This window comes from Pongo pygmaeus, chromosome 2 (assembly GCF_028885625.2).
Source record: "Pongo pygmaeus isolate AG05252 chromosome 2, NHGRI_mPonPyg2-v2.0_pri, whole genome shotgun sequence".
NCBI classification, from domain to species: Eukaryota; Metazoa; Chordata; class Mammalia; order Primates; family Hominidae; genus Pongo; species Pongo pygmaeus.
The window spans coordinates 129,800,638-129,826,500 of NC_085930.1; the positions used below are offsets into that span (position 1 = coordinate 129,800,638).

Here is a 25,863-nt window from a genome sequence, read left to right on the forward strand (position 1 = left end):
AATAGACATATAATTACATAAATAACCACCTAATTACAATTGTAGTAAGCAATTGGGAATGCAAAAGGGGTAACATACCTTGACCCAAAGGGTCCTTGGAAGCTTAACCAAGTGCCTGAAGGATGGCTGCACTTAAATGAGGCGAATGGGCAGGAAAGAGCCCTCCATGAGCTTGTCCTTCCCTGGGTGACTTTGTAGCTATATGTAGAGATTCCTCGAATCACAGAGTAAAGGAATCAAAAATTACTCTCTATAATAGCTAAAGCAAAGTTACATTTTTGCACCAAAGCAGATTTTAAAATAAAACTAATAATAATGACAATAATATCTACTGTTTACTGAGTGTTTATTTACAATGTCTCGGGTCTTGTACTAAACACTTGAAGTCAGTTATCCTATTTAATTGTTATGACAACCCCATGAGGTAGGTACCATTATTATCTCCATTTTACAGATGAGAAAACTGAGGCTTAGAGAGGTTAAGTTACGTGCTCAAGGCAACACATCAGGCTTGCCTGATTTTAAATTTTATCTCCTTTGCTATCCTGTCTGTCTTCCAAAGATAGTTCTTCTCGTTTATGCTACTTTATAATGGGGAAGGAGTACATTATTTTGGTGTTTTAACATATTTCTCGCAGACTAAAAGAAGGCAATGGGAAGGTGATGTGTGTGGAGGGTATTCAACGTTAACATTTGCTAGTCTTGTTCATTTCCTGGAGCTTCCTGCTGCAGTAATTTGGAAGTAAAAAGCAGGATTTTGTTCAGAGTGGCTTTTCAACAATAAAGACTGTCATGTTGAAACCTGTTTACTCTATGCCTTTGCTTTTAATTCCCTCCAACACAGCTCCCTCTGTTGCCTTTGTCTCATCTGTAAGCCCTGAAGCACTTCTCCAAAGGCTCTAAGCCCAGTTGAGTGGGCAAAAATCCTTTTCCACCTTTTACCTTGCAACTGGTTTTGAGTTTCTCTTGAGTGTTTGTTTGACTGTTTAGCCAAGGATTGAAAGTCCCATTTTGAGTAGAGAAACCATTTGCCTTGGTTGTATGCAAGCTTTCCAGAGTTCACCGATTAGCTTTCTGTTCCTTTTGTTTCTCCACTGGTACTTGCAGCTCTTAGGCAGAGGATTATACAGCAATGTAATTATCCAGCCACCTTCCTTAGTCTTATATTTAAAGAGAAATATATGTGTCTTCTATATTTACAGAAATATTTTCCAAGTGACCCAAAGTGATGTTGAATTCCATCCTGGCTGACTTCTAACATCTCTTTTTCCCTGTGGTTTGGAGTCTGATACTAGCCATGTTTCCTCATGACTCTAAAAAAAAAATCTTGAACAGCCTACAACATAATCACAGAATTCCAAAATACCCAAACTAAGGCCCCTTAGAGACCATCTAGTCCACATTTTACACAGTGCAAAACTGAGGCTGGTAAAGTTCCAGTACTAAGAACTCCACAGAGTTTATTAATATTTAACTTATATATTTGCTTTCCAATTATATACTCTTTGAGAACAGAAACCTTTACTTAGACTTTTTTGGTACGTCATTTGCCACATATATTTATGCATGTAGTAGATATTTAGAAGGGATGGATCCATGGATGTTTTATAAGAACTTTGCTCTAAACTGAATGGGGTCAGACCCAACCCATAAGGGATGCACAAGGTTTTAAATGACACAGTCAGAGACCTAGAGAAATTTCATCTCAGCCCAGTGGGTCCCCTGGGGGATGCTTTGGATTTTGTTCTGTTTGCTTTTTATTATGTAAGTAGTATGTGGATACATCCTTGTAAAAATTCAGGCACTACATAACTACACAGAGTAAAATATAAAGGACCTCCAAGTTTCCATCTGTTTTTTACTTCCCTCCCCAACATTGGCCACTACTTATAAAGTCTATTCTTCCAGTCCTTTTCAATATATTTCTTCACATATGTAGGGTTTGTTCTTTCTTTTACATAAATGAGATTTGTTTTATTCATTGTTTTGCAACTTTCTTTTTCATTTAAAAATATATTGGCGGTCTTTCCATATTAGTACATATGCATAGTGTTTCATCAAATGGATGTACTATAAATTATGTAGCCACTTTTCTGTTGATGAACCCTGAAGGTGACTAATTTTTTGCTACAATGAACAATGCTGCACATATGTGAATATTAACTCAGAACAGATTCCTAGAATGGCATTGGTGAATTGATGCTTATTTTCTCTGAGTGAATAGATCAAAGGTAGCACGAATGATCCAAACTAAGTATTTCAACAGATGGTCTTGGACAAATCACTACACCTCCCCTGAGCCCAAATATCTGGATGCCTGACCTAATTCACAGAGTGATACAGATTTAAATGAGATAAAGTTAAGAAAAGTCTCTGGAAATCATGAACTGCTTTATAAATGCAAGGAACTGATAACCCAAAGATAGTAATATGTTATTGCATCAGCTAACCATACACATGGCTACACTATATGATCTGTAAAGGACACAGTACAGATGTCCAAATATCCTTTTCTTGTTCGAGTATGACTCTCCCTTTCTGTTAGGAAGTTCCTCCTCTCCCAACTTCAACCATGTGGTACTAGTGATGGTTATCAATTACAGCACACAATGATTGGTCCAAGGGTGGACATATTACTTCCACAAGGCCTATGAGGACTTTTCCCTTGGATTTTTCCAACTGGGCCATGGGAGAGAAATGCATCCCTCATTGGTCGTGAAGTTGTGAGATGTGGTGTGGCATGACACTGCCAGTGGCCACACCTCCAGCTATGTGGAGGAAGTCAATCTGAGAGATGCAGAAATGCATGTCCTGATGGCATTGAAAGTCCTAGTTCTGGTTTCTGAGCCATGGCTTCAGTCCCACTCCTCTTCTGCACACATGTGCCTTCTAATGTATTCCTCCTTTTGCCAAGGTAATTTGAATTGGGTAAAGTAGCCTGTAATCCCATTTCTGCGGACTCCTGCCCATTCCATCCATGGTTCTTCTCTTGACACTGTCATTCCCTCCTTTCCCATCCACCTGGCAGGAAGCATAATGATTGCTCTTAGCAGAAGGTTGAGTTTGATTTGTTTTCTTTATTTGAGCAAGATAACCACATGTATACTCCAATAGAGAGTATTTTGACAAGGAAAACATGAGACCTCCCTGGGTATGGCAGTCTCTGTTTCAAATTTCTGATCATCTTCAATAGCTTTAGCCACATGATAGGCAAAGGTAAAGCTGGGGTGGGAACCAGGTTTCTATAAACAACAGTGTTCAGCTATGGTAAGATCTAAGACATTGATATTTCCCAAACTTCACAATCTACCTGCACCCTTAAAACTGAACTCTGGTTCTTACAAACTGAGGACCATCATGGCATTTCCTAGAAGATAATATTTCTTTTTAAAGCAGCCGTTCTGGCCCTGAATTTTCTTCTGTCCTTGCCATTAGGGCATATTTAAATACAGTCTAAAAAGAACTATCCAAAAGATTTTTCTCTATTTCATCTTTGAGCCCCTTCTTTTCTTCAAATGTTCATACTCAAGAGCTAGTTCTGTGGCACTAAGAAAAAGGCATTGTCATTTTAATGCTGTCTAAGACTCTTAAATTGTTTTTAGTAAAATTAGAGTTAAACAGCAGCAGCATACTAGCTAAAGAAGAAATGTATGACTTTCAAAGCCATAAAAACCTAGCTCTACAACACAGAAGATTTAGAGAGGCCTCAAGTAAAATATCTGACCTGAAGCTTACTGTGTTAGTGACTTTGGACAAGCCATTTTAACACCCTTGAGCCTCAGTGTCTTCATCTGTAAAATTAAATTTTAAGTTAGCTTGTATGGCTATTGTGATGATTAAATGAAATTTTATACATATACTTTATATATTAAACTATAACACAGTGCCTGGAGCATATTGTGTTCAGTAAATGGTAAGTATTACCATTACCTATTAGTAATAATTCTTCACATTTGAATAGTAATTTTCATCTTGATCCTAATAGCAATCACGTACAGCACAAGGGACAAGTGTTCTCTCCACTTCAGAGATGAACAAACTGAGGTTGAGAGAGCATGAATGGCTCACCCAATGCCTCATTGCTAGCTAGCAAATGGCAGATCTGAAATTCAAACCACACCTCTGTGAATCAAGACCCCGTTTCTTGTCTTCTGCAATACTATCTTTCATTAATGATGAGAAATAAATGAGATTCAATCAACAAGATTTTTTTAAATTATTGAATATCTCATAGGTGCCAGCTTCTATTCTAGGCACTAAGTCCAAAGCAAAGAACAAAACAGACAAAAATCTCTCTTCTTATTCTTGAGGGTGAAGGCAGTCAGTGGAAGAATAAATAGGTAAAATATACAGTATGTGCTGCAGGATCATCATGGCAGATGGGAGGCAGGACTAGATTGCAGCTCTGACTTGAACAGAGTAGTGTGCAGAGGCTCACACTGTGGATTTTAGCTCCAGATTGACTGCAAGAACAAACCAGCAATCCTGAGAGGGCCCGCAGACCCTCTGAAGGAAGCATACTGCTCCCGCAGGACCCAGGAGACACCCAAACACTGTGAGTGCTCCAACTGCAGAAGTGGGAAAGGGATATCCTCCTCTCCCGAACACACACCCCTCCTGGAGAAACTGAAGGTCTGTTTGCAGGAGAAGTTTCCCACAGATTTCTCAGCAGAAAACCTACAAGCTGTAAGGTATTGGGGCCCTATCTTCCTCAACCTCCTCAAACAAAACAATTACTGGCCAAGAATTGTGTATCCAGTGAAGCTAAGTATCACATAGAAGGAAACGTACAGTCTTTTTCAGACAAACAAATGCTGAGAGAATTCACCACTACCAAGCCACCACTACAAGAACTGCTAAAAGGAGCTCTAAATCTGGAAACAAGTCCTGGAAACACATCAAAACAGAACCTCTTTAAAGCATAAATCACACAGGACCTGTGAAACAAAAATACAAGTTAAAAAGCAGAAACAAAAAACAATAGAACCAAAGTACACAGACAACAAATAGCATGATGAATGCAATGGTACCTCACATCTCAATACTAACATTGAATGTAAATGGCCTAAATGCTCTACTTAAAAGACACAGAACTGCAGAATGGATAAGAACTCACCAACCATCTGCTGCCTTCAGGAAACTCATCTAACACAAAAGGACTCACATAAACTTAAAAGGGGTGGAAAAAGGCATTTCATGCAAATGGACACCAAAAGTGAGCAGGGCTAGCTATTCTTATATCGGAAAAAAAACAAATTTTAAAGCAACAGCAGTTAAAAGAGACAAAGAGGGACATTATATAATGGTAAAAGGCTTTGTCCAACAGCAAAATATCACAGTCCTAAACATATATGCACCTAACACTGGAGTTCCCAAATTTATAAAACAGTTACTAATTGACCTAAGAAATGAGATAGACAGCAACACAATAATAGTGGGGAACTTCAATACTCCACTGACAGCACTAGACAGGTCATCAAGACAGAAAGTCAATAAAAAACAATGGATTTAACCTACACCCTGGAACAAATGGACTTACCAGATATATACAGAACATTTTATCCAACAACCGCAGAATACGCATTCTATTCAACAGTGTATGGAACTTTCTCCAAGATAGACCATATGATAGGCCATAAAATGAGCCTCAGCAGATTTAAGAAAATTGAAATTATATCAAGCAGTCTCTCAGACCACAGTGGAATAAAACTGGAAATCAACTCCAAAAGGAACCTTCAAAACTATGCAACTACATGGAAATTAAATAACCTGCTCCTGAATGAGCATTGAGTCAAAAACAAAATGAAGATGGAAATTAAAAAATTCTTCAAACTGGGCCGGGCGCGGTGGCTCAGGCCTGTAATCCCAGCACTTTGGCAGGCCGAGGTGCATGGATCACAAGGTCAGGAGATCGAGACCATCCTGGCTAACACGGTGAAACCCTGTCTCTACTAAAAATACAAAAAATTAGCCAGGTGTGGTGGCGGGAGCTTGTAGTCCCAGCTACTTGGGAGGCTGAGGCAGGAGAATGGCATGAACCCAGGAGGTGGAGCTTGCAGTGAGCCAAGATCGTGCCACTGCACTCCAGCCTGGGTGATAGAGCAAGACTCCGTCTCAAAAAAAAAAAAAAATTCTTCAACCTGAACGACAATATTGACACAACCTATCAAAGCCTCTGGGATACAGCACAGGCAGTGCTAACAGGAAAGTCCACAGCCTTAACGCCTACATCAAAAAGACTGAAAGAGCACAAACTGACATTCTAAGGTCACACTTCAAGGAACTAAAGAAACCAGAACAAACCAAACCCAAAACTAGCAGAAGAAAGGAAATAACCAAGATCAGAACAGAGCTAAATGAAATTGAAACCAAAAAAATACAAAAGATAAATGAAATAAAAAGCTGGTTATTTGAAAAGATAAATACAATTGATAGACCTTTAGCAAGATTAACCAAGAAAAAAAAAGAGAGAAAATCTAAACAACCTCATTAAGAAATGAAACAGGAGATATTACAACTGACACTACTGAAATACAAAAGATCATTCAAGGCTACTATGAACACCTTTATGCATATAAACTAGAAAACCTAGAAGAGATGGATAAATTCCTGGAAAAATACAACCCTCCGAGCTCAAATCAGGAAGAAATAGATACCCTGAACAGACCAATAACAAGCAGCGAGATTGAAATGGTAATTTAAAAACTACCAACAAAAAAAAGTCTAGGACCAGATGCATTCACAGCAGAATTCTACCGGACATTCAAAGAAAAATTAGTACCAATCCTTGTGACACTATTCCACAAGATAGAGAAAGGAGGAACCCTCCCTAATTCATTCTATAAAGCCAGCATCACACTAATACCAAAACCAGGAAAGGACATAACCAAAAGAGAAAACTACAGACCAATATCCGTGATGAACATAGATGCTAAAATCCTTAACAAAATACTAGCTGACTAAATCCAATAACATATCAAAAAAATAATCCACCATGATCAAGTGGGTTTTATACCAGGAATGCAGGGAACATATGCAAGTCAATAAATGTGATACACCACATAAACAGAATTAAAAACAAAAATCACTTGATCATCCCAATAGATGCAGAAAAGGCATTCAACAAAATCCAGCATCCTTTATGATTAAAACTCTCAACAAAATAGGCATACAAGGGACATATCTCAATGTAATAAAAGCCATCGATGACAAACCCACAGCCACTGTAATACTGAATGGGGAAAAGTTGAAAGCTTTCCCTCTGAGAACTGAAACAAGACAAGGATGCCCACTCTCACCACTCCTCTTCAACATAGTACTGGAAGTCCTAGCCAGAGCAATCAGACAAGAGAAAGAAAGAGCATCCAAATTGGCAAACAGGAAGTCAAACTGTCACTGTTTGCTGACAATATGATTGTTTACCTTGAAAACCCTAAAGACTCCTCCAGAAACCTCCTAGAACTGATAAAAGAATTCAGCAAAGTTTCTGGATACATGGATTAACGTACACAAATCAGTAGCTCTTCTGTACACCAACAGCGAACAAGCAGAGAATCAGATGGAAAACTCAACCCCTTTTACAATAGCTGCAAAAAAAAAAAAAAAAAAATTAGGAATATACCTAACGAAGGAGGTGAAAGACCTCTACAAGGAAAACTACAAAACACCACTAAAAGAAATCATAGACAAGGCAAACAAATGGAAACACATCCCATGCTCATAGATGGGTAGAATCAATATTGTGAAAATGACCATACTGCCAAAAGCAATCTACAGATTCGATGTAATCCCCATCAAAATACCACCATCATTCTTCACAGAATTAGAAAAAAAAATTCTAAAATTCATATGGAACCAAAAAGGAGTCCACATAGCCAAAGCAAGACTAAGCAAAAAGAACAAATCTGGAGGCATCACACTACCTGATTTCAAACTATACTATAACGCCACAGTCACAAAAACAGCATGGTACTGGTATAAAAATAGGCACATAGACCAGTGGAACAGAATACAGAACCCAGAAATAAAACCAAGTACTTACAGCCAACTGATCTTCAATAAAGCAAACAAAAATATAAAGTGGGGGAAAGGAAACCCTTTTCAACAAATGGTGCTGGGATAATTGGCTAGCCACATGTAGGAGAATGAAACCAGATCTTCATCTCTCACCTTAAAAAAATCAACTCAAGATGGATTAAGGACTTAAATCTAAGACCTGAAACTATAAAAATTCTGGAAGATAACATTGGAAAAACCCTTGAAGACATTGGCTTAGGCAATGATTTCATGACCAATAACCCAAAAGCAAATGCAATAAAAAAAAGATAAATAGTTAGGACTTAATTAAACTAAAGAGCTTTTGCAAGACTAAAGGAACAGTCAGCAGAGTAAACAGACAACCAACAGAGTATGAGAAAATTTTCACAATCTATACATCTGACAAAGGACTAATATCCAGAATTACAATGAACTCAAACAAATCGTAAGAAAAAAACAAACAATCCCATCAAAAAGTGGGCTAAGGACATGAATAGACAATTCTCAAAAGAATGATATACAAATAGCCAACAAACATATGAAAAAATGCTCAATATCACTAATGATCAGGGGAATGCAAATCAAAACCACAGTGTGATACCACCTTACTCCTGCAAGAATGGCCATAATAAAAAACTTTAAAAAAAAAAAACAGTAAATGTTGGCGTGGATGCAGTGAACCGGGAACACTTCTACACTGCTGGTGGGAATGTAAACTACTACAATCACTATGAAAAACAGTGTAGAGATTCCTTAAAGAACTCAAAGTACAACTACCATTTGATCCAGCAATCTTGCTACTAGGTGTCTACCCAGAGAAAAAGAAGTCATTATACAAAAAAGATACTTGCACACGCATGTTTACAGCAGCACAATTCACAATTGCAAAATTGTGGAACCAACCCAAATGCCCATCAATCAATGAATGAATAAAGAACCTGTGGTATATGTATATGAGGAAATACTATTCAGCCATAAAAAGGAATGAATTAACAGCATTTGCAGTGACCTGAATGAGATTGGAGACCATTATTCTAAGTGAAGCAACTCAGGAATGGAAAAACCAAACATCGTATGTTCTCACTGATATGTGGGAGCTAAGCTATGGGGATGCAAAGGCATAAGAATGATACAATGGACTTTGGGGACTTGGGAGAAAGAGTGGGAGGGGGACGAGGGATAAAAGACTATGGTGCAGTGTATACTGCTCAGGTGATGGATGCACTAAAATCTCACAAATCACCACTAAAGAACTTATGTAACTGAATACCACCTGTATCCCCCATAACTTATGGAAAAAAATTAAAAATATAAATAAATAAATACATTGGCATATTCATTGAAATAAATAAATAAATAAAATATATAGTATGTCAAATGAAGGGAAATGCTACAAGGAGATTAAAGCAGGGAAAGGGAAAGGGGAAGGGGTGTACCAAGGAGTAGAAAGCAGAGTGCAATTTTAGATAGGATGATATGGGTTGGCCTTATTGAGAAAGTAACATTTGAGGGTGGGCACGGTGGCTCAGGCCTGTAATCCCAGGACTTTGGGAGGCCGAGGCAGGTGGATCACTTGAGGCCAGGAGTTTCAGACCAGCCTGGCCAAAATGGTGAAACCCCGTCTCTACTAAAAAAATACAAAACATAGCTGGGCATAGTGGTGTGTGCCTGTAGTCTCAGCTACTAGGGAGGCTGAGGCAGGAGAATCACTTGAACCTGGGAGGCGGAGGCTGCAGTGAGCCGAGATCGTGCCACTGCACTCCAGCCTGGGCAACAGAGCAAGAATCTATCTCAAAAAAAAAAGGTGACATTTGAGTAAAGATCTGGTGCCAGGCACTGTGGCTGGCACCTGTAATCCCAGCAAATTGGGAGGCTGAGGTGGGAAGATTGCTTGAGCCCATGAGTTCAAAGATCTGGGTAAGTGAGTGAGAAAGGAAGTCGGAAGTCACACAGACAGCCTGCAAGAAAGCAATCCAGAAAAAGGAAACAGGAAGTGCAAAGGCCCTGAGGTGAGAGCATGCTGGATGTGTCCAAAGAATAAATAAGGAGGAAACCAATGACATCGAAGGACAGCAAGGCAGGAAAAGAGAATGGTGAGATGAGGGCAGAGAAGTATGCTGAAGAGCTCTGGGGACCAGATGGTGAAGAGCAGTAGGGCTCTGTAAGGACTTTAGCTGCTACTCCGAGATGAGAGCCACTGGAGGGTTTTGCACAGAGGAGTGCCATGGTCTGACTTACATTTTAAAAGAATCACTCTGGTTGCTATGTTGGGATTAGCCTATATGAAGGTAAGGGTAGAAGTAGGGAAACATGTTAGAAGATGATTGCAATAGGAAGAAGGCGATGGCTTGATTCTGAGCAAACTATCGGGAGGACAGAAAACCAAACACTGCATGTTCTCACTCATAAGTGGGAATTGAACAATGAGAACACTTGGACACAGGATGGGGAACATCACACACCGGGGCCTGTTGTGGGGTGGGGAGAGTAGGGAGGGATAGTATTAGGAGATATACCTAATGTAAATGACAAGTTAATGGGTGCATCACACCAACATGCACATGTATACAAATATAACAAACCTGCACGTTGTGCACATGTACCCTAGAACTTAAGGTATAATAAAAAAAGAATCTTAGATACATATTAATAAGTGAAGAAAGCCAATCTGAAAAGGCTACATACTATGTGATTCCAACTTTGCGATATCCTGGAAAAGGCAAAACTATGGAGCCAGTAAGAAGACCAGTGGTCGCCAGAGATTGGTTAAGCACAAAGGATTTTTTGGGCAGTGAAAATACTCTTTATGATATTATAATGGTGAATACATGTCATTATACATTTGTCAAAACCCGTAAAATGTGCAACATCAAGAGTGAATCCTAATATAAACTATGGACTTTTGGTGATACTGATGTATTAATACATGTTCATCAATTGTAACAAATGTACCCACTGTAGTGGGGGATGTTGATAGTTGGGGAGACTGTGCAGTGGTGGGGGAAGAAGATATATGGAAAACCTTGGTACTTTATTCTCAATTATGCTGTGAACCTAAAAATATTCTTAAAAACTTAAGTCTTGAAAATGGTTACTTTGAAGTTACATAAAAATTTGTGAAAATATATGCAAATACAAATAATAAGAAAAGAAAAAATAGTATCAGACATTTTCAAGTAAATAACTCAAACAACACTAAAATATAATGTAAAGTGAAACCTGAATAAAACTTAAATACTCAAAAAAAAAAGAATGTGATGGCTTGAACCAGGATAGTAATAGTGTAAGGAGTGAGAAAATGGTCAAATTTTGAAAAGAGCCTTTTTTGTTATGAAAATCTTCAAATATTAAAAAAGTAGAGAGAGTAACACAGCAAACTTCTATAAATTCATCACCCAAATTCAATAATTAGCAAAACTTTGCCACATTTGCTTAACCAGCTCTCGTTTTTTCATAGTTTTTTTTGTTTGTTTGTTTTTTTGCTGAAGTATTTTAAAATAAATTACATACGTTTGACCCAGCAATCCCATTATTGGGTATATACCCAAAGGAATATAAATCATTCTACCATAAAAATACATGCAGTTGTCTGTTTATCACAGCACTTTTCACAATAGCAAAGACATAGAATCAATCTACATGCCCATCAATGGTGGACTGGATAAAGAAAATGTGGTACATATACACCATGGAATACTACACAGCAATAAAAAAGAATGAAATCATGTCCCTTGCAGCAAAACAGATGCAGCTGGAGGCTATTATCCTAAGAAAATTGATGCAGGAACGAAAAACCAAATACTGCATGTTCTCACTTAGAAGTTGGAGCTAAACACTGAGTACACATGGACACAAAAAGGGGAACAATAGACACCAGGGCTTGCTTAAGGGTAGTGGGTAGGAGGAGGAGAAGGATAGAAAACTATCTATTGGGTACTATGCTCACTACCTGGGTAATAAAATCATTTGTACACCAAACCCCAGTGACATGCAATTTATCCTTGTCAAACCTTCACATATATCCCCTACATCTAAAATAAAAGTTGGAAGAAAAATAATAAATAAATAAATAAAATCGCTTCTTCAAAAAAATTACGTTGTATAATTTCATGGCTACATATTGTATGCAGTATGCATTTCTCTGAAAATCTGAACATAAATACAATCACATTATCACACCTAAGAAAATTATCAATAACTCTATGATATCAACCCATACTATAACCCAATTTCCCTAATTGTCTTAAAAATTTCTTTCACAGTTGATTTGTTTGAATCAAGGTATGAACAATGTAATACACTACATTTGTGTATGTTTGAGTCTCTTTTAACCTAAAGGAGCACACATGCACACACACACACACGCACACACACACACGCACACACACTTTTTTCCCTTTAGCATTTCCCTGTGATTTGCAAAATCCACATAATATTCCTGAATAATGCCCCACATCCCAAATGTGTCCCTTTGCTCCTCTGTAGTGTAATTAACTCTAGAAGCTTGGTTAGATTAGTTTTATTTTTTTTTTGTCAAAAACATTTCATAGACAAAGTGTATTTTATAAATGCATTACATCAGGAGTTACCCAATATGTTGTTGTTCCATCTATAGTGACATTCATGATAGTGATCATTCCCCATCTACATATAACTAATGATTCCAATCCACTGACAACCACTGTGTAAAACAATTATTTCATGGGACCAAGGAGGAGAAGAACAAGGTAGTTATAATAGTGGGTATATTTTGAAACTTGCTTTTTTCCACTTACCAATATGTTGAAATTTATCCATATTGATATCTATACTAGTTATTTCATACATGTCTAGTTATTTTAATTACTATATAGTATTCTACTATAGAAAAAAACAAAGAAAAAAAGAAAAAAGAACACATTTTATTTATCCCTTCTTCTATTGGTGAAAAAAGGATATATCCTATTTTTTTAATCAAAAACAGTAGCAAAGAATATCCTTGGGCATTTTTCAGTGTGTATGCATACGAGAGTTTCTCTAAAATCAAGGGCAGGAATCAGAAACCTTTTTCTGTAAAGAGACAGGTAGCAAATAGTTCAGGCTTTGTGGGCCATATGGTCTCTGTTGCCATTACTCTGTCATGTAGCATGAAAACAGTCATCAACATTGTGTAAATGAATAAACATGCACACAGCTGGATTTTTATAAGAGTTGATTTACAAAAACAGGTGGTGGCCCAGATTTGGCCTGAAGGCCATAGTTTGCTGACCCCTGGTGTAGGACATGAAAATAGAGTATGTTCATCTTCAGCTTTGTTATATATTTCTATTTTCTTTCTCCAAATGAGTTATACCTGTTTATACTTCCATCAGCAAAGTATAAAAGTGACTGTTTCTCCACATCCTTGAAAACACTTGGTGTTATCTAATTTCTTAATTTTGGGGCAATCTGATGGTTGTGAAATAATTTCTTATGAATGTTTCAATTTTCATAAGCCCAATTACAAATGTGTTTCAATATTTTTCATATGTGCTTTGACTATTCAGGTTTCTCATCCGTACATTGCCAGTTTATAACATTTACCTACTTTCTATTGAGTTGTTTGCCTTTTTCTTACTAATTTGTGACTTTTATATATCTTCTATTTATAGATTGCATTTTTCTGTTGATTATATGCATTATAAATATCTTAGTCTGAGTTTGTCTTTGCTGACAGTATCATTTGTTGAACCGAAGTTCTGTTTGGTTTTTGCTTTATTTTTAATATCCATGGATACATTAATCCTCCCTTTTTCTATGTGTGTGTGTGTGTCCATTTTTTGCTTTGTATAACAAATCTTGTCCTACCCAATTATCATAATATTTTTCTATATTTTCCTTTCCACATTCAGGTTTTAGTACATCTGAATGTATCTTTACATATGGTAGTTATTTAATTTTATCTTATCCAATATGATCAATTATCTGAGCCCCCTTCATTGATTAATCCATCTATGTGTTCTCCACTGATTTTAATGCTACCTTTGACTTAATGCCGATTCCCACATGTTGTAGGTCTGTTTCTAGGCTCTTTGTTCTGCTTTCTTAGTCTGCTTTTACTGATCTATCTCTAGGCTGATACTATATCATTTTAATGCGATAATTTCATAAGTAGTCTTAATATCAGGCAGAATTAATCCCTCCCTATCGCTGACATCTTTGAAATAGTCTTGCCTCATCTTTACTCTTTATCTTCCATACGAATTTTAGATAAATCCCAATGTAAAGGTTTGGAAACAAATATTTAAAAAAATCTAAGTAATTTTCCCAAGGCCCCACGATTAATAAGTAGATGAGGTGACATTCCAACCCATGCAGAATAATTTCGAAGCCCAGTTTCTAAGCCACTATATCCACAATACCACCACTACATTTATATTATAAAGTGGTAGAAAAAGCTGAATTTAATGTCAGTAATCGTTAGGCTCTGGACTTGGCTCTTTCGTGGACAAGTTGCTTGGGTATCTCTCTGGACCTAGTTTCCTCACCTACAAAATTGTTACAAAAATAATTTATCTCAGAGCTATGAATAAACAGTCAATATAAACTGTAAAGCATTGATTATGTAAAAGCCCACCCATACTGGTTAATTTTATATGTCAACTAGACTGGGCCACAGGGTGCCCAGGCATATAGTCAAGCATTATTCTGTATTTATCTGTCAGAGTGTTTCTCAATGAGAATAACATCTGAATCAGTAGATTGAGTAAAGGGCACTGCCCTGCCTGATGTGGGTAGGCCTCATCCAGTCAGTTGCAGGCCTGAGTAGAACAAAAACACTAGGTAAGAGGGAACTCTTGCTGCCTGACTGCTGTAAGATGAGACATCAGACTTTTCCTGTCTTTAGACTTAAACTGAAACATTGGCCTTTCTTAGGTCTCAAGCCTGCTAGCTTTTAGACTGAAACTTACATTATCAGCTCTCCTGGTTCTCAGGAACTAGAACCACACCATAGATTCTGCTGAGTTTCAAGCTGTCCAACTGCACTGTACCTCCATAATCATATGAGACAATTCCTCATAATAAATCAACAAACACACACACACACATATATATCCTATTGGTTCTGTTTCTCTGGAGAACCCTGACTAATACAGATTTTGGTACCAAGAGTGGTCCTAGAGGAACATAATTTTAAGAATGAGTTTTCTGAATTGGTTTTGAGGCATTTGGAATAGACTCTCTAACCTAATTAAAGACACTAATGATTCTATTTCCAGTAGTAAAGAGAGCATTGAAAGTCTATAGTGTGATCTGGCAATAAAAATACACAAAATATCACCATTGAATACTCCTAGTCAATTACTTACAAGAATCAAGGAGCTTGGTAACTGTGTATGTACTTTCAAATATTTTTGGCAAGCTAACAAATGTAATGAGATTGGTTGGTTGTTCTACTGCTGGACAAAGTGGAGAAAGAAAAGGATGAGCTCAGGGGTTTGAGTTGCCAGCCCCAAGTGTTGCATAAATGACTGGAAAGCTTCTATGTTTGCCCTAAAGGATATCCTTATCTCCAATAGCTGCAGAGCTGAGATTGCTAAAAATTAAAGGCAGAACCTCACCCTATGACTGGCTGAATTACAACACAAGTTGAACTCCCAGCCTCACAGGGTGTCTACTGTTAAGGTGAAGGCATTGGTTGGGAAGAAATGGGCTTCTGAAAAATTGTAATGGGGACATGCAGGGAGACCTTGTTGAATCTGGGGTCATTGAGCCCCTAAATTCTGATGAGTCTTCTTTGCCAGTGGAAGATTTCTCCCTACTCCAGAAGGGAGTCATCTCCCCATCCCTTGTGGTATAAGCCTCTGTACCCTTATCTGAGGAGATTAACCCTGCATTGCCTAAAAAACTCCAGTGGCCTCCTATGAGGCAGTTGCCATCGAAGACAATGCTGAGTCTCCTCAGAACCTACCATCACCGACTCTCTTTGCTTCTAAACCTACAATTAGACTCAAGTCCCAGTAGGTCCCTAAAGGTGAAGTACAAAAGGTGACCCATGAGGAAGTGTGCTACGCTCCAAAAGAGTAACTGGAGTTTTCTAATGTACACAGAAATCTAAGGAATATGTGTGGAAACAGATATTAAGAGTGTGAAATGATGATAGAAGGAACATAAAGTTGAATCAAGCTAAATTTATTGATATGGTCTCACTATGCAGAGATTCAGCATTTAATGTTGCAGCTCAGAGATCAAGGGGTCTAATAGTTTGGTTCATTGGCTAAAACATGGACCAAAGACCACAGTGCATGAGTTGGAAATGCTAGACCTGCCTTGGTTTAATATAGAGGAAGTGATTCAAAGGCTTAGGGAGACTGAAATATTAGAGTGGATTTGTCATTTAAGAACTACTCATCCACCATGACTATGAAAAGTAAATGTGTAAGAGGAGCTCCAGCATCCTCAAAGAGCCCTATGATTCCTCTTCCCTGTAGGCTAGACCCCAGGGCAAGAACTACAGTCACTGAATTGGAAAACCTAAATGCAATGGGAGTAGTTGGATCCTAGGGTGTCAGGGGTCAGATGGCAAGACTCAACTGCCAAAGGCAAGATGGGTATGGATATATAATGAACATCAGAGTCAGAGCAGCAATCGGAATAGTCTAACTCACACAGACCTATAGCATTGTCCAATTGATTGGAGTGTCCCTAGAAATAAAATAGGAAGCCTATTAAATGCTTATTTGATCTTTATAAGCAGAAAAGTTCTAGGTCAAGTGAACAAAAGACTAATCTGAATCATAATCATAGAGAGTCACAGTTACTCAATTTACGGTTTACAAACTTAAGCTAGTTTACAAACCCAGAGTACCTTGAATGATGAGTAGGCCAGGTCTCCTTGAGAAAGGATCCCAGTATACAGCCAAAAATTTAAACTATTGCTCTTCTGTCGGCCTTCTCCCAAAGGAACATATAGCCTTCTACTAGGACAACTGTGTGCTGGAGGAAAGGAAATAATCAGACCTTTTAAGGACTACTGGACAGTGTTTCTGAACCGACTCTAGTTCTAAGAAATCCAAAACATCACTGTGGTCCACCTGTCAGAGTAGGAGTTTATGGAGGCCAGATGATAAATCAAGTTTTGGCTCAAGTCTTTCTCACAGTGGGTCCAGTGGATCCCTGAACCCATCTTGTTATTTCCCCAGTTCTGGAATGCATAATTGGAACAGATTTACTCAACAGCTAGCAGCATCACCTCATTGGTTCCCTCACCTGTGGAGTGAGGGCTATTATGGTGGGAAAGGCCAAAGGGAAGCCACTAGACCTCCCTGTACCTACGAAACTAGTCAATCAGAAGCAATACAGATTAGTATTGCAGAAATTAGTGCCATCATCAAGGACTTGAAAGATGAGGTCGTGGTGATTCCCATTACATCCCCATTCAACTCTCCTATGTGACCTGTGCATAAAACACACGGGTCTTGGAGAATGACAGTGGATTATCATAGGCTTAACCAGGTGGTGACTTTAATTACAGCTGCTGTACCAGATGTGCTGTACCAGTTTGCTTCAGCTGGCAAGGCTGGCAATATACTTTCACTGTCCTACCTCAGAGGTATGTCAGCTCTCCAGCCCTATGTCAAAATTTGGTTTGCAGAGATTTTGATCACGTTTCCCTTTGATCACCTTCACCAAGGTATTATACTGACCCATTACATTGAGGACATTATGCTAATTTGACCTAGTGAGCAAGAAGTAGCAACTATTCTAGACCCATTGGTAAGACATTTGCTTGTGAGAGGATGAGAAATAAATCTGACAAAAACTCAGGGGCCTTCTACCTCTGTAAAATTTTTATGGGTCCAGTGTTGAGGGGCATGTTGATAAATTCCTCCTAAAGTGAATGACAAATTGCTGCATCTGACTCCTCCTACAACCAAAAAGTAAAATAAAATGCCTAGTAGGTCTCTTTTGATTTTGGAGGCAAGGTATTCCACAGTGGGTGTGTTACTGTAATCCATTTACCAAGTGGCCCCAAAAGCTACTTATTTTGAGTGGAGCCCAGAACAAGAGAAGGCTCTGCAACAGATCCAGTCTACTGTGTAAACTGCTGTACCACTTGGGCCATATGACCCAGTATAATGATACTCGGACCGTCAGTGGAGATGTGGGTGCTATTTGGAGCCTTTGGCAGGCACCTGTAGGTGAATTTCAGCACCGGTCCTTTGGATTTTGAAACAAAGCCCTGCCACACTCTGCAGTTAACTACTCTCCTTTTGAGAAATGGCTCTTGGCCTGCTACTAGGTCCTAGTAGAGATTGAACATTTATCCATGGGCTGCCAAATTACCATGCAAATTGAGCTGCCCATCAGAAAATGGGTGTTATCTGACTCACCACACCATAAAGTTGGGTGTGCACAGCAGCACTTCATCATCAAATGGAAGTAATGTATGTGTGATCAAGCTCAAGCAGGCCCTGAAGGTATGAGAACGTTACATGAAGAAGTGGGCCAAGGCTGAGCGTGGTGGCTCACACCTGTAATCCCAGCATTTTGGGAGGCCAAGGCAGGCAGATCACTTGAGGTCAGGAGTTTTAAGACCAGCCTGGCCAACGTGGTGAAACTCTGTCTCTACTAAAAATTCAAAAATTAGCTGGGTGTGGTGGTGGATACCTGTAATCCTGGCTACTCAGGAGGCTGAGGCAGGAGAATCACTTGAACCTGGGAAGTGGAGGTTGCAGTGAGCCGAGATCACACCACTGCACTCAAGCCTGGGCAACAGAGACTCCATCTCAAAAAAAAAAAAAAAAAAAAAAGTAGGACAAATGCTCAGTTCCACTCCTGTTTCTCTATGTTCTCTCTCCATCATGTGAGGACACAGAAAGAAGACAACTATCTGCGAGCCAGGAAAAGAGCCCTCATTAGAACACAACCATGTTGGCACCCTGATCTTGGACTTCCAGCCTCCATAACTGTGAGAAAATAATTTCTGTTGTTTAAGCCACCCAGCTATAGTGCTTTGTTAAGGCAGCCTGAGAAGACTAATACACCATCTAAATTTAAGATTTGGTACAATAAACCAGTTTATATTTTTCTTTAAAAAATCTATTTTAAATCTCTTATTTATATTCTGTGTAAATTCTCTTTTATTGAATGTAGATTTGAGGATCTTCAGGAAAACTATTTTGCTTTTCCTGAGATCAAAATGGAAGTCAAGATAAAACTGTCACTAAAGTTATTTTGTCTCTAAAGATAACAGAGAAAATATTCCAGAACTTACAGGATCCCCAGTATTGCTTCAAAGTCATGCTCAGCCAGTCCCACACCCTGCAGGAAGCCCACTAGAAGATGAGCGTGGGCCCAAATGAGGAAGAAAAAAATCACTCTGATGTAAAAGCAAATTCCAGATGCGCACAGCAGGTTGAGAAATTGTGAGTAAGAAGTTCAAATGTTTTGGAGTCAATCTCTTTAGAAAAACACCTAGATGGCAGGCCCTAGCTGTGGCGTTTTCATACCAGAGTTAGGCCGAGCCAAAAAGAAACCAAAGTATCTGACAGTATATCTAAGTCTGCATTTCTTCCTCTATTCCTTTCAACTTCTGAATAAATAAATAAATAAATAAATGGGCAACTATAAAATAAATCACAAAAATAAAATAAAACAAGGTTAGTTTTTTTACAGTCCTCAAGATGGAACACAGAAATTTGTAGGCTGTTTTGGCCTGAGTATAATTGAGAGATGGATTTATTTATCCCTAAGTTTTACTTTTGTCTGCCCATCTAATTTTGCTTTATTGATAGAGGTTGTCCTAGGTCAGGTTCTCCCAGAAACAGAATCTAAGCCAAGAATTCAGGTGCAAGTTATTTATTAAGTAAATTCTCCCAGGAGAAACCTGTAAGGAAGTGGAAAACAAGCTATCAGCAGTCTCACAAACTGAGGAAATATAAATCAGAGTTCACAACCATTAAGGTCAAGGGACTCTGACCCCCAGATTTAATTAGGACTGCTGAAGGATTACATCCTAAGAGTAAGGTCGAATCTAAAAAGACCAAGCCTTCCAAAAACTAAAATCCAATTTCAAATCAGCTCAGTGACTGAATTAAAGCAATGTGCTCCTACTTTAACTGCCTGACAGAAACTAAAGAAACCTTCTTTTGGCTAAGATAATATCGCCCAAGCAGCTATCATTTTTCAACACAACGTCTTGCATTTAATAAAAAATTTCCTTGTATGCCAAGAGACAGGTCCAAGAGAAAAAAGCAGACAATAGAAACAGAACAACAGATGACCCAGATATCAGAGTTATTAGGTATGGGCCTTAAAATAATAAAAATAGGCCAGGCGTGGTGGCTCACGCCTGTAATCCTAGCACTTTGGGAGGCTGAGGTGGGTATATCACCTGAGGTCAGGAATTTGAGACCAGCCTGGCCAACATGGTGAAAACCCCAGCTCTACTAAAAATACAAAACAAATTGGCATGTGCTCAGTGGCACGTGCCTATAATCCCAGCTACTCGGGTGGCTGAGGCACGAGAATTGCTTGAACTTGTGAGGCGGAGGTTACAATGAGCTGAGATCGTGCCACTGCACTCCAGCCTGGGTGACAGAGCGAGACTCTGTCTCAAAATAAAATAAAATAAAACAAAACAGCCGGAGACATCTGTCCCACTCTAACCATCCTTTAATCCTGCATCTCCAAGAAATACAATAAACACTTCCAGCTCTTTCTTCTGGTGTTTACCTCCAGCATATTTGAGCATATCTCAAATATCATATCTCATATATCATTTGAGCATATTTCAAATGATATGCTTATGCTGATATCCCTGGATTCATCCGTTTTAGACATTATCTATTAACTTCCTATTATGGTTAATAATATCTTAGTTCTCTCACAACTTTCCTGCCTTGCAAATCTCTTTTATACATCCTCACTCCTTTCCTTCCCTCCATACAATATAGTTACAGCCAATATATGGTTAATTCAAACTCTGCAATGAATTTATAAAGCCCCTATATCAATACTATTTCCCACATGGTCAGAAATATATATGGTTAACTATAAGTTCCATTTTATTTTCTCTAGAAACATCCCTCCTAAAGTCTTCCATATCCTCCTGCTCCAAAGTGGACTGATTTCTCTCTAACACTCTGCTGCACAGCTATCATCTTGGGACCTCATTATTTGTAAAATTAGGAATTCCTTTATTAATATGCTGTGTTGAACCCCACATTTCCTGGCTCCCATGTCTTACTTTGCTCCTTTGTTTCGATGTGCCTTCTTAAGAAAGTACACATTTGAAATTTGAAATAAAATGCTTGGGATGCTGCATGTCTGAAGGTGACATTATTCTCTTCTCACACTTGATTGAGTGGTTCTTCTGTGCATAGAATTCTCATTAGAAAATTGCTTCCCTCAGAATTTAGAGGGAAAATTCCCTCCTCATTGTCTTCTAGTTTCCCACGTGTTGTTTGAAATATCTGAAATCTTATTACAAACTCTTTATGTGTGACTTATTTTTTAATATCTGAAAGCTTCTAGAATCTTCTCTCTATAACTAAAATTTTATAATGATGTGCCTCAGGACAGAATATTTTTAAATTTATATGGAGACATAAGTCCTTCAGTTCTGAGAAATTGTCTTGAATTATTTCTTTGTTAAGTTTCCTCCCATTGAAACTCTTAGCAAATTTTTATTATCAATTTCTGGATCTCCTGTAATGAACTTTAACTTGTTTACCTGTAGAACAAATCAACTTGCTTCTCCTAGTTTTTAACAGAATTGAGTTTTTATGTGCATTTCTTATTCTCTCTGTTTCTTTGATGTGATTTGAGAGAGAAGATGGAGCTGGGACATTTTACTCTGCTCTCTTTAAACTGGGCAGCACTATATTGCTTTTTATTGTTTATAGAGCCACAAAAGCAAAAAAAAAAGTTTCATTTAAACTTCCAGTATGTAGTTCAATGATAGACATTACAAGGGAAAACTACCACCATACATCAACAGCTGAGGAAATTCTGTCACAAACACAGTTGAATATTGTCCAATCCTTCAAAAATCTTCCATTTCTCTTTAATTGAGAGAAAATCTAAGAGAACATTTTAAGGGAAATATTAATTTTTCTACTGAATTGGAATATTAGACACTATTTTTAAGCTACTACAGCACTGAGATTAGGGCCATTTATCAAAAGTTACAGCCCACCCTCAAGACAGCCTGGAGGGGGAGAGCTGTTGGAAATCCTTTTAACTCAGTCTGACTGACCAAGGCAAACGTGGTTGGGGCACATTTTTCATGCAGGGACTCAGCAGTGTTACTAAACACAGCCACTTCACGCTGGAACACAGTACTTTACAAAGCTACGTAGAAGCCAAAAGCACTTCTACTTTGAAAATACTTCAAAAGCACTAAAGGAAATTTTCTTAACCACTAAATATAAGCGTTAGAACCTTTTATTTCTTTCACCTCATTTTCTAACTTCTAATTTACTTGGAGGGTATTGGAGAAAGAACGCTTCAAATTCTTTCAATGTGTTTAAATGGCTTTAAAGTAATTATCTTTTAAGACTTTCTACTCTGAAGCAACAGAATATGTTATTATGCTTCATTTATTCAGAATCCTTGAAGAACGAAGGATCCCACATAAGTTAAAAACTACATTAGGTCTCACCCCCCCTGCACCCCCCCCACACACACACACACTCAAGTTTTAATCCATTTGGATGAATGTCTTTGGAGCAGAGGGTCCTGGTAAACACCAGGGTATTACTAGGTGCAGGCTGAAACTCACAGGCAACAGGCAAGAAATGCACGCATTTACTGTTCACTCAACAGCCCATGGTGAGGCCCCAGTGGGCCAAGCACAGCTGGACACAACTTGCATCTGTGCTACAGGAGGTAGCTTCAGATCTCTACTACTTTCCCTTTTTTAGAAGAAGAATAGAACTGTCTCATAATCAGGACACACTGTCTGAGTTTGGGTGCCACCTTTGCAAAGGAATGCCAGGATCACCAGATGCCCAGCTCTGGAGGCCTTGTGGGAAGCTGTGCTCACATCCAGCACCTTCTACTATGAGGAGAGGGAGCCCCAGATCCAGAGAGCATAATGCCAGAAAACCTGCTGGGGGCGTGTGGGCTTATTCAGGAAGAAATCTTGGTTCTCCACAGTCTCTCTAAAATGACATAAATTTTTTGTTGCCTTCTTATTTGGAGTATGTTATGCCTTTGGGATTTGTACCTGTGTCTGTAGTATTTGTATCTCCTCCCTTGCTGTCACTGACCATTTCTCAACTTGGGATGTCAGACTTCAAATCCTCTGGCTTCTAATCTACTAGGGACTCAGAAAACAAAATAACCAGAGATTCTGTGGTTGCATATAAAATAAGTATACATGGCTTCTTGTGAGGACCTGTAAGGCAGCCCTGTAACAAAGGACATGCTCCATTGGATCTGGTATTATCCCTCCAGACCAGTGGCTCTTAAAGTATAGCCCAGAGGCACCTGAGGGTCCCTGAAACTCTTTTACAGGGTTCACAGAGTCACAACTATTTTCATAATAATATTAAAACATTGCTTACCTTTTTTACCTTCATTCTCTCAAGAATGTAAGTGGATACAGCCGGGTGCCCCTCTTAGATGAAGCTTCCAGAGGAAGGATCAGGCAGCAACATTTGCTGTTCTGCAGCCTCCACTGGTGATACCCAGACAAACAGGGTCTGGAGTGGACCTCCAGCGAACTCCAACAGACCTGCAGCTGAGGGTCCTGACTATTAGAGGGAAAACGAACAAACAGAAAGGACATCCACACCAACACCCCATCTGTATGTCACCATCATCAAAGACCAAAAGTACATAAAACCACAAAGATGGAGAGAAACCAGAGCAGAAAAGCTGAAAATTCTGAAAATCAGAGCGCCTCTTCTCCTCCAAAGGAACGCAGCTCCTCACCAGCAACGGAACAAAGCTGGACAGAGAATGACTTTGACAAGTTGAGAGAAGAAGGCTTCAGACGATCAGTAATAACAAACTTCTCTGAGATAAAGGGGGATGTTCGAACCCATCACAAAGAAGCTAAAAACCTTGAAAAAAGATTAGACGAATGGCTAACTACAATAAACAGCATAGAGAAGATCTTAAATGACCTGATGGAGCTGAAAACCATGGCACGAGAACTACGTGATGCGTGCACAAGCTTCAGTGGCCAATTTGATCAAGTGGAAGAAAGGGTATCAGTGATTGAAGATCAAATGAATGAAATGAAACGAGAAGAGAAGTTTAGAGAAAAAAGAGTAAAAAGAAACAAACAAAGCCTCCAAGAAATATGAGACTATGTGAAAAGATCAAATCTACGTCTGATTGGTGTACCTGAAAGTGATGGGGAGAATGGAACCAAGTTGGAAAACACTCTGTAGGATATTATCCAGGAGAACTTCCCCAACCTAGAAAGGCAGGCCAACATTCAAATTCAGGAAACACAGAGTACGCCACAAAGATACTCCTTGAGAAGAGCAACTCCAAGACACATAAATGTCAGATTCACCAAAGTTGAAATGAAGGAAAAAGTGTTAAGGGCAGCCAGAGAGAAAAGTCAGGTTACCCACAAAGGGAAGCCCATCAGACTAACAGCGGATCTCTCGGCAGAAACCCTACAAGCCAGAAGAGAATGGGGCCAATATTCAACATTCTTAAAGAAAAGAATTTTCAACCCAGAATTTCATATACAGCCAAACTAAGCTTCATAAGTGAAGGAGAAATAAAATCCTTTACAGACGAACAAATGCTGAGAGATTTTGTCACCACCAGGCCTGACTTACAAGAGCTCCTGAAGGAAGAACTAAACATGGAAAGAAACAACCAGTACCAATCACTGCAAAAACATGCCAAATTGTAAAGATCATCGATGCTAGGAAGAAACTGCATCAACTAACGAGCAAAATAACCAGCTAACATCATAATGACAGGATCAGATTCACACATAACAATATTAACCTTAAATGTCAATGGGCTAAATGCTCCGATTAAAAGACACAGACTGGCAAATTGGATAAAGAGTCAAGATACATCAGTGAGCTGTATTCAGGAGACCCATCTCACGTGCAGAGACACACATAGGCTCAAAATAAAGGGATGGAGGAAGATTTACCAACAAAATGGAAAACAGAAAAAAAGCAAGGGTTGCAATCCTAGTCTCTGATAAAACACACTTTAAGCCAACAAAGATCAAAAGAGACAAAGAAGGCCATTACATAATGGTAAAGGGATCAATTCAACAAGAAGAGCTAACTATCCTAAATATATATGCACCCAATACAGGAGCACCCAGATTCATAAAGCAAGTCCTTAGAGACCTACAAAGAGACTTAGACCCCCACACAATAATAATGGGAGACTTTAACACCCCACTGTCAACATTAGACAGATCAATGAGACAGAAAGTTAACAAGGATATCCAGGAATTGAACTCAGCTCTGCACCAAGTGGACCTAATAGACATCTACAGAACTCTCCACCCCTAATCAACAGAATATGCATTCTTTTCAGCACCACACCACACCTACTGCAAAACTGACCACATAGTTGGAAGTAAAGCACTCCTCAGCAAATGTAAAAGAACAGAAATTATAACAAACTGTCTCTCAGACCACAGTGCAATCAAACTAGAACTCAGGATTAAGAACCTCATTCAAAACCACTCAACTACATGGAAACTGAACAACCTGCCCCTGAATGACTACTGGGTACATGACAAAACGAAGGCAGAAATAAAGATGTTCTTTGAAACCAATGAGAACAAAGACACAACATACCAGAATCTCTAGGACACATTTAAAGCAGTATGTAGAGGGAAAGTTATAGCACTAAATGCCCACA

The 25,863-nt window shown here is 38.7% G+C and overlaps 1 long non-coding RNA gene across 1 annotated transcript in view; it reads right to left on the minus strand.

The window, feature by feature from the left end:
• The window catches only part of LOC129034114 (uncharacterized), a 119,429-nt gene extending 95,683 nt beyond the window's left edge, over positions 1-23,746 (minus strand). The window contains exon 1 of the long non-coding RNA XR_010125757.1: positions 23,571-23,746. This is a non-coding gene — a long non-coding RNA (uncharacterized LOC129034114). The remainder of the gene's footprint in view (positions 1-23,570) is intronic.
• Between the last annotated feature and the right edge of the window lie 2,117 nt (positions 23,747-25,863).